Source organism: Callithrix jacchus, chromosome 4 (genome assembly GCF_049354715.1).
Source record: "Callithrix jacchus isolate 240 chromosome 4, calJac240_pri, whole genome shotgun sequence".
In the NCBI taxonomy this organism is placed as follows: domain Eukaryota; kingdom Metazoa; phylum Chordata; class Mammalia; order Primates; family Cebidae; genus Callithrix; species Callithrix jacchus.
The window spans coordinates 62,085,933-62,099,534 of record NC_133505.1 but is presented as its reverse complement, the minus strand read 5'-3'; the positions used below and the strand labels follow the sequence as shown (position 1 = coordinate 62,099,534).

At 38.9% G+C, this 13,602-nt stretch overlaps 1 protein-coding gene across 3 annotated transcripts in view; it reads right to left on the bottom strand.

The window, feature by feature from the left end:
- Positions 1-13,602, bottom strand: part of LRRC1 (leucine rich repeat containing 1) — a 132,745-nt gene that overhangs the window by 53,556 nt on the left and 65,587 nt on the right. The gene's annotated exons all lie outside the window — the stretch shown is intronic.

The following is a 13,602-nucleotide window of genomic DNA, read 5'->3' as shown; positions in this document are numbered from 1 at the left end:
GCAGATGAATGGATAAAGAAAATGTGGTATATTTCACACAATGGACTACTATTCAGCCATTAAAAAAAAAAAGAATGAAACCATGTCATTTGAGACAACATAGATGAGTCTGGAGGACAACATGTTAAGTGAAATAAGTCAGGCTCAGAAAGACAAGTATCACATAATCTCACTCAGATGTATAATCTAAAAAAGTTGATCTCATAGAAGTAGCAAGTTGAATAGTGATTAAGAGAGCCTAGGAAGTACAGTGGGGTGGAGGCATGGGAAAAAGGTTAGTGGGTACAAAGTTACAGTTAGATAAGAGGAGTAAGTCCTTGTGTTCCATTCCACAGTATGCATTGTAACTAGAATGAACAACAATATATTAAATTCAAAATAACTAAAAGAGAAGATTTTGAACAATCTTACCATAAAGAAATTATCAATGTTAAGGTCACAGATATGCCAACCACCCTGATTTGATCACTACACATTTTATAAATGTATCAAAATACCATACCCGCACTTAATAAATATGTACAATTATTATGTGTCCATTAAAGATAAAACTTAAAAAGGTACCTCCTAATAAATTATGGCACTGAGAGAGAAAAATTTGAAAAGAGGTATCTCACAAGTACTGAGGAAGAAGATGAAGCCATACATTAAAATATAAATTTTACAGTGGCTTACTACTATATCAATGAAAAAAAAAAATCAAAGAAACAGAGGGTAAAGACAAAAGGTATGTCTATTAGAAGCCTTTAATATTACTCAGAATATCAGATGCATCTCTGAGACCTGAAAAGATGGGCCAACCAAGAAATCACATGAATAGTGGCTGTAAGAAATTCTGGTGGAGCCGGTCTGGAATTCAAGGATCAGAGGATAACAAAAACAACTGCCACAGAACACAGCTGGACTAAGTCCAGACACAGCTGACCTAGAGGTCTGCTTAATAGGAAAGTGAATTCTCTCTCCAGGCTAAATTGCTTATATGCATAAAGTAGCAGATAGTAAAGAGAACGCAAGTCTCCTGACTCCCAACACCACTCCTTTCCATCACATGCATGTTTCTAACTTGATCCTTTGAATATATTTGCCTGTAAAATTAAAACTTTAGACAAAAAAGGCAATAGTGTTTTTTTTAAAGTCTTGATTGGTTTGCTTTGAGCAAGATGCTTACTCTGAAATAAATGTCAAATCCTCAGGGACACTTTCCTTGAAATCCAAGATTAGACTGGGCTTTCCAGCTCTCAAGTACCTTGGGCTTCAGGTTTGTAAGATCTGTTACTGTTTTAATTAACTAATTGTTTGACAATGGTAAATCTCTCTTACTAAACTCTAAGGTCCCTGGGAAGAGAGACCATGTTGACCTTGTCAGTTGCAGTTTCTCCAGAGCCCACACAGTACTAAGCATATTGTAAGCAGTTCATAGATTCTGAAGGAATGCATGAGAAACTACATGCAACAAAGACTGTATGAGAACATGGTTCTTTCACGTGGTACATATTATTTCTATTTTACCACTAAGAAAACTGCTTAGTGCCAGATCTCTTACAACAGATACTATACAGCTTGCGGGTTATTCGCAGCTGAAATCACTTTTAACTGATACCCAAATATTCTGCTGAGGATAAATGTAAGGCTTCAAGGTCTGAAGAAAAAAATATCTCAGTGAGGTCTTGCCTGACCACAATACCCCATTAAAAATTGTAATTTGAACCTTTTGCCCCAGGCTCTACCATTCCCCTCTTTGACATTCACATCCAATTTCCAAATCCTTTTGATATTCTCTAATTATCTTTCCTATCCATCTTTTTCTGTCCACTCCTATTATTATCAAGCTAGTTCAGGCCTGGATCATCCAGATGATGACAACAGCCTTTTAAATGGTGTCTCTCTGTATTCAACATATCCTCCATCAAATCCGAACAGCTAATAGAGTTTTCTGCACTTACTAGGTTGGTGCCCCTGAGGAAACTACTTAACCTATCTGTGCCTCAACTTCCTTATCTGTTAAATAGATAATCGACAAGTATTTTTAAACAATGCTAGTATATCATAATGTAAGTGCTGCAGAAGTTGAGAACGAAAAAAACTAGGCAAAGAAGGACCCCGTTATGCTTTGAATCAAATAAGAGCAAAGGAGAAGCACAGGTATGAATGCGACATTTGATGCACAGTGAGGAGAGGGTGATCCCTAGGGAAAGATGGTACAGTCTGCCTGCAACAGCAGGATATCAGAATGAGAGCATCTGAAGAGAAGGCTGGAAAGATCTCTTGATAGCAGATTACCATATGCCAGCTTGATCTATTTACAATTAATCTAATAGGCAAAGAGTTCCCTCTCCTATAAAGAAGATGATACACCAACTTACAATCTAAGTAGGATAAAGGGGCGTAAAATAAATGGCACACTAGAACACTGAGGGAGGGGATCAACAGAGATGACCACCGTTTTCCATCCAAGGCCAAATAATTTGAAGAATAGCATAATATTGGCTGGGCACAGTGGCTCATGCCTGTAATCACTGTACTTCGGGAGGCCAAGGCGGGTGGATCACTTGAGGTCAGGAGTTTGAGAACTCCTAGTCAACATGAGGACACCATGTCTCTACTAAACATACAAAAACTAACTGGGCATTGTGGAGCATGCCTGTGATTCCAGCTACTCCTCAGGAGGTTGAGGCAGGAGAATTGCTTGAACGGGAGGCAAATGTTGCAGTGAGCTAAGTTTGGGCCACTGCACTCCAGCCTAAGGGACAGAGTGAGACTCTGTCTCACAAAATAAATAAATAAATAAACAAATAAGTAGCATTACTAATAGAAATAACATTTAAAGAATTTTTGCTAGTTTTAACTACTTGAGAAGCAATAATGTTTAAACTCTAAATAAGCATCTATGTACATAAAAGTATTAGAAATACTTATAGTTAGTATCCTAATAATACTTGGAACTATTAATGAGATTTTCATCTACTCGTTAAGGAATGCAACCTGAAACTACTACACGCCAACTCTCAGTTCAAGCTTTTACATAAGGTGAAACAAAAAAAATAAATAAATAAATTTTTTTTTGAAGACATGGTCTCATTTTGTTGCCCAGACTAGAATGCAGTGGCACAATCACGGCTCACTGCAGCCTTGATCTCAAAGGCTCCAGTAATCTTCCTACCTCAGCCCTGCAAGTAGCGGGGACTACATACAGGTGCATGCCATCATGACCAACTAATTTTAAAATGTTTTGTAGAGAGAGGGTCTCACTGTCTTGCCCTGGCTGGTCTCAAACCCCTGGGCTCAAGCAATCCTCCTGCCTAAGCCTCCTAAAGTGTTCGTATTGCAAGCATCAGCCATCACTTCTGGTTAGAAAAAAAAAATTAATCATATTTTTCATTAATGCAAATTGGGCTTATTCTACATACACCAAGAATAAAAGCATAAAATTCATTTTTTTATAAAATGTCTAAGAATGATTGTAAAATTAATCTTTTCCTGCAACTTTCTTAAGCTAACCTTTAATTCTGACCCATTCTAAGCTATCATTATTTTTGAATTAGAATTGCTTTGAATTAGTGAGATTTATAGTCATACTTTAAAAATAAAAATATGAGGCTGGGTACGGTGCCTCACACCTGTAATCCCAGGCCTTTGGGAGCCTGTGGCAGGCAGATCACGAGGTCAAGAGACCGAGACTATCCTGGCTAACACAGTGAAACCCTTTCTGTATTAAAAATACAAAAATTAGCCAGACATGGTGGCACGCGCCTGTAGTACCAGCTACTTGGGAGACTGAGGAAGGAGAATTGCTTGAACCTGGGAGGCGGAGGTTGCAGTGAGCTGAGATTGCGCCATTGCACTCAGGCCTGGGTGACAGTGTGAGACTCCATCTCAAAAAAATAAAAAATAAAATAAAAAATAAAATAAAAATAAAAACATGAAATGTGTAGTTTAACAATATAAACATTATACAGCCTATACACACACATAAAAAGTCATCATGAGCCTTAAGCTCTGTCTGTGCAAAGTGTCCTTCAACATCGCCAGGAGAACAGTCCTGTCACCACTTACCAGAGGGTTTCTGAGATAGCATATAGCTTTCACAGCAGATATCATCACTTAAAAAGTGATTTAAAAGAACATTCCCTGCCCTCCTGGCACTTATATTCTTTCCTCAGCAGCCATTTTTGAACATTCCAAGCTGAGATTCCACCCCACTCAATCCTAGAAGTAATGCCTTAGATTACTTTTCTGTAAGAAATTAGGGCATTCTTCCCACATCCCAGAATCCTTATGGTGTATCACGACCTTTTCTGAAAAGCTATCAACATTTTAGAGTCCCTCCTGTGATGGAGGCAGACTGGATTAAGTGACTTCTCAAGTTCCTTCTACGTGTATGTGAGTTTATAAACTCCTGGTCATTTCCTTTCAGGAAGGACTATGGGCAGACAGCATCTCTTTGGTCTATGACAGTATAATAAATTCTTTTTGAATAAATCAATTACTCACTGGCATCTCTTCTTGTTCTACACAAATAGTCTCTCTTCTCTCCTGGCTTCAAGACCCATCTGATGCTAGCAAATTATTATACTATGTTCCTTCCACTGGGAATACCACGGAATGCAAAGCAAAACAAACTTAAGTCTTACATATTTTTGTGGCTATTCTCTAAGATCATCAAACATTTTATGGCATTTGTCAATAGAAAGTTAAGTTAAAAAAAAACTAAAATGGCTTAAAGAAAGCAAATTATTACCTTCTTCAAGTAATGTGTCTTTCTGTAAAATCACAAAGGATAACATTTAAAACCTCAGGACCTATGATATGGAAGGTAAGTTGAAGTTTTACTACTGAAAAGGGGCCAAGCGCTGTTTAAGCAACTATTCACACTTACTGCATTGGCATGACTCTCCCCACAGGAAGATGCTGTGTTCGCCTAATTAGTACAAGGGGCTAAGAAGGCCAGGGTCCTGGATTTGGTCCAGGCATAGACCAGTTTCTTTCTCCTGGTTCTAGCCTCACTGCACTCAGAGGGCCCTACACCACCTTGATCATAAAACTGCAGTGGCAGAACTTCACTGAGACTTAGTGTGAGGCAAAATGCTAAACACTTTGCACAAATGAACTCATTTAAACCTTCACAAAAACGTTAAGGTGGTTCAATTCTCTGAATCAGCAAACGAAGGCACCAAATGGGTAAGGGCCTTGCCCAAGTTTACACATCTAAGTGGGAAGGCCAGGATTTGGCCTTATGCCATCTCAGTCCTGACCCACAATCTTAACCATAAAGCCATCTTGCCTCTGAAAAGAACAAGTGAGGGTCAAGAGACACACCACCTGCCAAAGCCAAGGATGACAATGCTGTCTCTGAATCTTCAGCAGCTCAGTCTAAGGGAATCAGGGAGGAAGTGGATCATCTGAAATTTTTTCTTTACTTAATTCTTCAGATTAAACTAGCCAAAATAAGATTCATTTTCAAGATACATAATTTTAAAAATCAAAGTAACAAAGAAGAAACTTAAAAAATTTGAACCCTATTTAATTCTTAATATGATGAATCTTTATCAACTTTGGATCACAACTTAGTATTTCAGTATACAATGTTAAAATGTTTCACAAGTATTTCTTAATGTAGCACTACAGGCAAAAAGGCACTATAGTGTCTTATATTTTCAGTTAAATTTTCCATGAATCCCCCAAATAATGAGGCCTTCCATGGTGCCCAATAGTCCTTGTTTGAAGCATTTTTCTCAGCAGTGATTATCTATAGAATCTTTTCAATAACTTTCCCACTAGATGTATCCTCCACTACATCAAGAACCAGACCTATGTTGTTCTCCACTGTGCCTCACCATCGCCACAGTGTGGGGCCATGGTAGGCATCCAACAACACATACTGACTAAGCCCACAGGGTCCGGAATCAAGACCGACTCCACAGCCAGCATCTTCATTTAATACAGGTAAACTTCTACCATTTTAGACTTCTGTTTCCTCATGAAAAGGATTTGGAATCTCTCTCTCATCCACCTCACAAGCCTACTGAGAGGTAAAATGAGAATGTATGTTATAACTTGGCAAAGTACACAAATGTATAGGATTAAAAGAAGGGAGAGGAAGGCAACCTTCCCCAGGTGGCCCAGGATGGTTTTTACGTGTGGGTCATTTTTCATACCAACTGGTAAGGCCTGGGGCATATGCCTTGTTGGTCTCCTCTCAACCTGGACTCACTCAAACCAGAGGAAGGAAATATCAAGAACTCTGTCAATATAGAAAGAACTGAGTCTTTAAGTACATTCCCTGTCATTAGGATCCAATATTAGATCTTTAAAAAATACGTAACTATGTAAGCAATCAAGAATTTGAAGACAGTACCTCACTGCCACATCACTGATGTTAAAACAAATCAGAGGAAAAAAAATAATATGGCATAAACAAATAGTACCCTCACAAATAAAACTGCTCCACAAACCGCCCCACAAAGAGGTCCAGATGCAGAGGCAACCCTAACAGGAATCAGCAATTGCATGTGGACATCAAAGACTAACAACCTTCTGCACTGACATTCTTTACATCACCTCGGGACTTGTTCAAGATAACCAATTCCCCCATTTCAGTCTAATTACATTTGTGTTTTGATTGTTTAAAGAGAAAATATTTAAGATGTTATCTACAGGTAAGCCCACTTGGGTTGTCCTTCTCATGCAAACTATTAACATCTGTACTGAGCACCTTCTATATTTACCAATATTAAAGTGCTATGGATAATGCAAAAGAAAGATTATATAGAACTTGATCTTCTTCCCATACAATACTGTCCTATACTATGAGAGGACAGGAATTAATCCAGCAGATTAATATTCTTGCTAGCACACTGAATTCTCGAAATGTTAGAGCAAATCCTGCTAAGAAGATGTGCACTACGGCTCTTCCCGGCCTATGCTGAGCTGGCACCTGTGCTCTCGGTGGCTGCCATGGTATCAAGAGTGCAAATGCAATTGCCTCCTTTCAGCCATATGGACACTTCATATTGTTTAAGCACAACATTTCTATTTCCAATGAAAATTTGGAATTGCTTTCCAACTATCGATTGCTCAAAAAAGCTTTGTCGAAATTATAGTCACCCGATAGCTGGTGTCACTGCCACTTTAGACATAAGTGGTAAGTCCTAGGCACTGGGACAAACAACAGGGGACAGGCTCAGCTCAGGAAAAGTGCAAAGAGGAATTACTTCCCACCAAGCCCTCTTTGACTATATAACTCCAAATAAGAAGAGTTGCCATTTTTGAGGGTCTGTTATGAACCAGGTATCGGGACTGACATTTTGCATGCATTATCTCTAATCTTTGCCACAAATATTGCAAGAGATAGCAGGCGTCCCATTAACAGATGCAGAAGCAGGCTTGGAAACATTAAATAAAATGTCCAAGGTCATTCTGCTGACATGTGAAAGAGCAGGGCTGGAAACTCCAGCCATCTGCCTCGTGGCCAAGGAAGACTGCAAAGTAACAGTTGAGGGTCTGAAGTCAGATTTGATTGGCTCCAGACACACTGCAGGAGTCAAAAATGCTGGAGGAATGCATACAGAGAGACAAAGTGAGGAGTCAGAAACACAAGCCCGAGGTTCCAAGATGCCATTTGGTACTCATTTTACAGGGATGGGAGTGGATGAGCAGTGTGAGGAGACAGGAAGCTAGTTTACAGGGAAGTGAACCTGCTATTATGAGGAGGGGAACGAGACACGGGCTTCTGTAGAGACCCAGGAGGCAGAGGGGAAGAGAAGAACTGCAGAGCAGTCCCAGAAGTCAAAAAGCAGAGACCCCCAGAGGGTGGATCACTGCGGCAACACAACGGGTAAACAGATGCAGGCCTGGCTGTCAGAAATTTGCAGTCACCTTTGAGAGGACAAGGGCAGAGTGGTTTGAGGGGATGCCAAACTATTAATACAAAGATTGAGAAGGCAGCGGATAAAGAGGAGGCAGACAGCGAGCGTAAAACAGTAGTTGTCAAATTCTAGTCGGAGACACAGTATTCATGGTTGGCAAAATGAAAGAACTGGAGAGAAAGGTTTTCTGATAATAAAGCTGAATTTATATACTTAAAAGAACTGTTGTTTAATCTGATATTATACCCTGACTAGTAGGTTGAAATTTCTTTGTCTTTTACTAAATAATGGTGATAGTTTTTATTAACAAAATAAAGAGTTAGCAATCCTGTGTCAAATCCTATTAAAAAATTACACCGTTCTATTAAATCTCCACCTCTGAGAACATGGGGTAGAGTATGCCTTCAAAAAGCCTGGCAATCAGAAGGGAAAAAGGGCAAATAGCTTGAGGAGAACACCAAGGTCAAGGGAAAGTCCATTCTGATGTGTCTGGGTTTGATTCATCTGAAAAATCTGAGCAGCTAGTAGAGAGGTAGACAAATGAAGTCCTTCTTCAGAAGGCAGCAAGGACAGTCATAGAGCTGAAGGAAGGACTTGATCATGAAGACTTCAGAGACCCACCTATGGGAGCGGAAGATCTGTAACACTGTAAGAAACCCCATACATCAAGACAGCAGGCTCTTGGGATGAGATTCATTCATCCACAGAAGAAGCAAATGGCAAAATCTCAAGATCTTAAGAAGGAAATGAGCTGCCACAATAGGAAACCCTTCTTGGCAAAAATGAACACTGCATCTACTTGGCAATGCTATGCGGAGGGAGGAGGGCAGGGAAGGAAGGGCCACATTGGCAGAAAGCACAGGATCCTATTATGTATGTAAACCAGGAATCCAGACCTGGCCAAGGATGGAATTCAAAAGCTACAACAAATAAAACAACTAGCAGTGAACAGAACAAGCATGTAAAAAGAGATGCTGACAGGCTGTAGTAAAATACTGAATGCTGCGACTCTGGGTACATTCAGTACATCATATTGCTTCATTTAGAATTATTTACTACTAGGGTAAAACAAAGTCCTTGTGTGCCAAACAGCCTCGCTGATTAAGACAGTTTGAATGCTGTGCTGTGGGCTGCTTGACTCAATCCTGCTTAAAAATATCTGGAATTGTCAAACAAGACTAAATATGAATGTGAGCCAAGTCTGCATTTGCTACCACAGCTGTTGTTCTGGGTGTGTAGGGAAAAGAAATGCTAAATGGAGAATCTTTTTCAAATGCATCCCATTTATCATATTATTCCAACCACCACAGACTCACTAAGGAGGCAGCCAGCCTTATAGACAAAGCCATAATTCCAAGCAGCCTTGACAGGGCACAGGCAGGCTGAGTGACATGGGTCTCTCCATAGCACAGAAGGGGAGGCAGGAAAGAGAGAGGTCCTTTGTAAAATGTTGTTTTGTACAATTCTTGGCACTTGCACTGGCAAAAATTTTTCCTAATCAAAAAAGTTTTCACCTAATTCCAGTCACAATTGCCAATATAACCCTTATACCTCAGCTTTTCCTCCCACACAAAGTTGGCTTAAATAAACATGTCTTGGGGTACAAGATGCTGATTCACACATACAAAAAGCAAAGATGAATTTCAGAATATTAAATGCTAGGTTTTGTATGGGATAATATGCAGAAAAAAATGTGGACAGTTTGGCACTTTTTACTCTTCTTCCAAAACTGTATATATAAACACGTATATACACACACACACACACATACACATACAAACACACACACACACACACACACGAATCATATTATTCAGGTTAATGGCTACTTCAAAGAAAATAGCAATCAAATATCAAAAATGAGGGGGGAAAGTTATATTCATCAGATACATACTTTTCACTCAAAATTACATCTCATTTTAATGATTCCCATTTAATATGGCCAAAATTACAACCACTGGTATGTTTACACCAAAATTCTCTAGAGAAATGAAGTTTTCCAGTAGATGAATGCTTTGATGCAGAAATGAAGTCTCTAAATTTATCCCAAGTTTTCTCTACCTTCCTTAGGCCATGGGAATCTTTTCCTCCCCTGTATTGCAAATAAGCCTTTGTGGTCAGGCTTATCTTTCGGTATGAATTCTATGGTACCAGCTTCCATGCCCTCTGTGCTGCCTTTCTAAGCATCACTTAACTTTCCAAATAGGATTTGTAATTCTTGTCAGCTGGGATAGACATCCTACTATGTGTTCTCCTCTCACATGCCCATACCATAGTGTTTGTCAATTAGAGACTCAGCCACAGGCTTAATGACTCGTTCAGACACTGAAAACATTCTCTGGGCAATATACAGAGTAGGTGAGAGGAGGGTGCAGGGCCAGGAGTGAATGCACTTTTTCAGAAAGGCACGAGAAGCCCTTTGGCCCAGATAAACTAGCTAGAACACTGATTCTCAACAGTCTCACCAATGTTTTCCAAAGCACATCCCTAATCCAGGTTTAGTATAACTACTGGGGATTCTCAAACGTCAGAGCACAAAAGAAGCATCTGGCCCACTGAAAGAATGAATGGTCTGGTCCCACTCCTAGCAATTGATTCAGCAGATCTAGGATGAGGGGAAGGAATTTATACTTTAACATAGCATTACTGGATATTCAGATAAAGGAGGTCTAATGGCAACCTCTAAAAAACATTGAGGCATTTAACTTCAGTGGTTGTCAGCTCTGGCTGAGATCAGAGTCATCTGGGACCACCATCACCTGAGAGTTGGAAAAGTCAGCCTGGGGTAGGACTTGGCACTGTTATTAAAGGAGAATAACAAAACCTACATGCAAGTAGGTGAATCTAACACGCAGTTCAGAACGACTGCCAATGAGGACCTGGCCATTTTATCTTGTTTTTATTTGTGACTTTTATTTTAGGTTCAAAAGGTACACATGCAAGTTTGTTACATGGGTAAATTGCATGTCGCAGAAGTTTGGTGTACCAGGTAATGAGCATAATACCCAATAGGTAGTATTTCAATCCTCACCCATCCTCCTACCCTTCACCCTAAAAGTGGCCCCAGTCTCTACTGGTCACTTCGTTGTGCCCATGTGTACTCAATGTTTAGCTCCCACTAATAAGTGAGAAGATGCATTATTCTGTTCCTGTGTTAATTCCCGTAGAATACTGGCCTCCCACTCTGTCCATGTTGCCCTGCCCATCTTAGTGTGGTATCTGACAGTTACTCATGGCTCCCAATCCACACTTCACCCCTACAATAAAGCTATTTCTGCTCTTACATGCAAGCAGATCCAACTTTTACAGCCTGCACTGAAGACTTTGTTAAACTGCCTCCAATGGGAAGTAACAATAGCAATGTGACAAGGGAAAGCTATTTTGTTTAGTTGTGGATGGGGAAAGGAGGTGGTGGGAAAGGCATGAAAAGCAGGACTGTTTGGATCTAATTTAACTGCCTTCTCATTTTGAAATAAAACTGAATTTTTAAAAAAAAATCCTTCTTCAATAATACAAGCACACCTTTTCAACAGTAACCCTTTAAAAAAGAGGTTAAATCAGAAAATGGAATACAAAAAGCATTTTAAATAGAACTCAAAAACATGTTCATATTTTTCAAAGAAATACTATAAAGAGCTTAAGAGCTTAAAAATTATAAGTTGTCAACTGGCAGATGAAAAGGTAAAATATTTCTAATACATTTAAACTTCTTAAACATATCAGAACATACACACTGAAACTGGCATTATCCCCTTCAAAGTATTCATCAATGAAGCATGCACATACATTCTTCTGGCACTGCCAATGATTGAATGTTTTAGAGTCCTTTTTCAGAATTATCATGAGTGGTGCTTATGATGTACTGTTACAAGAAAATTTTGCAGAACCAGTGCTATCTTATGAATTATAGCAAATTCAATACTAACAATCAGAATAAAATATGTAGTGTGTTTCAGCTGAATCTCACTCTGAAAATGATATACTGTGACATATTGGATCAATTTCTATGTCCTAAGGCAATTCTCATAGACACTGTCATCCAAATTCAGGGTGAAAGGGAGAGAGAAGGTGAAATGCTTGCTTTTGCTAAGGTGGGAGTAACCAGTCACCAGTTCTCTCTTGGTCATCGGCTATGGTTGTGACTGGCATGAACTCTGGCCACTTCAGGCCTGCTGTTTCACGTTAAGTGTTGAGGACCACAGACAGATAGTGTTCCCCCCTTCTAAAATTCTAATATTGCCTTTATCCCATTGTGTTTCCAAGTTTATTTCACTCTGGAATTTTTTTTTTAAGTTGTAAAAGAAATGTATGGTCATTATAAAAAGTCAATAGAAACAAGTAAAGGAAAGGTCAACAACCTGCCCTTCCCATTTCCAGACTCTCCCTGCCCTGGCAGAAGGTTGCCAATGTTGGAGTCACAATGGCCTAGTAATGCAGGTCATTAAAATAGATGCTTGAATTCTGAACGGGGCAAAAATCATTTTCTGGATTTAGTAAAGCCATTGTTCCATAGATTTATCTGAAAAAGATCATAATGTAAAGACATCCTTTTGATCTAAATGCTATTTAGGGTCTTGACCCAGACAGGAAATGTTTAGATTCTGTCATGTTATTATATGAGTGGCTCCTAGCTGCAATTTAGAGTTGCATGAATTTTCTTAAAAATTAAAATGCAGACTCCTGGGTTCCTGATCTGGAAATCTGGATTGCATATTCCTTAGGTGAGGTAGAAAATAGCAATTTTACAAGAATTCTATGTAGTGGTGGTTCCAGAGCCCGCTTGGAGAAACAACTGCTCCAAATGAAGGAAACAGGCCATAATCCAAAATCTAAGTAAAAAGAATTCTCGCTTCCATCATTCCTGAATGTCCCCTTTTTCTCTGGTCTGATAATCTGCAGGACATTCTGATTTGCTGACCTTCGACATATTTTTCTCTATCTTTTTTTCAGAACGACAGAGGCAGCTTTGCCTGCATGGTTGGACTGTCTCTGTGAATAGGACTGTGTTTTGTCCTCTCTTAGCCAAGATTCTTCCTTCTGCTATACTTGTGATAATATCCCAGTGCCTGACATGCAGAGTGCATAGTAAAAGTTTAGTTCTAGACTATATAGAACTAATATAATTACTAATTATAAGATGTGATATTTATAATACATTTTAAGTTTTTTAAATTTAAATAGTAAATTAGTTCTAGACTACATAGAACTAATATAATAACTAATTATAAGATGTGATATTTATAATACATTTTAAGTTATTTTAAAGAGGCACTTTAAAAGAAGCATTTTTAAAACTTAAAATATATTACAAATATCACATCTTACAATTCCACAGATGTTCGAAGCCCATCATCTTTGATTTATTCTCTGCCAGTCATCTACCAGTTTCTAAATAAGATTAACTTTATCTACATAATTCAAGAATCTGTGCCTCTAGGCTGAATAAAGGGGCTATAGACCCTATACCTTGGCACACAGTGCCATCCATATAATAAGCTTCCTACAAATGAAAAAGTGACAAAAATGGTGCTCTCCTCTTGTATCCAGATTCTCCCTAAAATTACAATGAAAGGAATGAAAATGATGGTCCCAAGGGCAAAGCCTAAGAAATCAACCCATTCACTCATTCCATTCACTCACTCATTTATCTGATTATTTAAGCAATTGATATGTGATGGGCCCTGATTACTTATGTCAGGCCATGTGGCAGAAGATAAGGAAGTGAAGGTGAGTAAAA